Here is a 679-nt window from a genome sequence, read left to right as displayed (position 1 = left end):
AAAATAAGTAAACTACAAAAAGAATTAGATGAATTGAAATTAGAAAATGAAACATTAGACCTCATCTATTCTTGTAGCACATGTAACTGCTCTGAAAATAATTTATGTCAAAAACCTGTCTGTGAGACTTGCGAGACTTTGCAAGAAGAAAATTTTAAACTTAAAGAAAAACTCACACGTCTCACAAACAGTCAACAACATTTAGACACTATGCTAAGTCGAACAAGAAACGTTGGTGATCATACAGGACTAGGTTATACTCGCCCTACTAGGAACAAAAGACCATATAGAAAACCTGTAGCTCGTCCTAAAAATAAATATCACAAGCACACACCTACATGTTTTTACTGCAATACATATGGTCACACTTCATATTCATGTTACATCAGAAAGTATGGTATACCTAGTGGCGTTTATATGTGGATAAAGAAGGGAGATGACTCCCCGATTACTAACAGCAAAGGACCCAATGTGAATTGGGTACCTGAGAAAAGCAAGTGATCTTTTTGCAGGTATGTCTTCGAACACAAGGGAAGAAATGGTACCTAGACATCGGGTGTTCGAGACATATGACAGGTGACAGATCAACTTCCTGGATCGTTCACTTAAAGGTAAAGGATACGTCACGTACGGAGACAACAACAAGGGAAAGATTCTTGGCACCGGAACAGTTGGAAAT

Source organism: Lupinus angustifolius, chromosome LG17, assembly GCF_001865875.1.
Source record: "Lupinus angustifolius cultivar Tanjil chromosome LG17, LupAngTanjil_v1.0, whole genome shotgun sequence".
In the NCBI taxonomy this organism is placed as follows: domain Eukaryota; kingdom Viridiplantae; phylum Streptophyta; class Magnoliopsida; order Fabales; family Fabaceae; genus Lupinus; species Lupinus angustifolius.
This window is presented reverse-complemented; position numbering follows the sequence as displayed.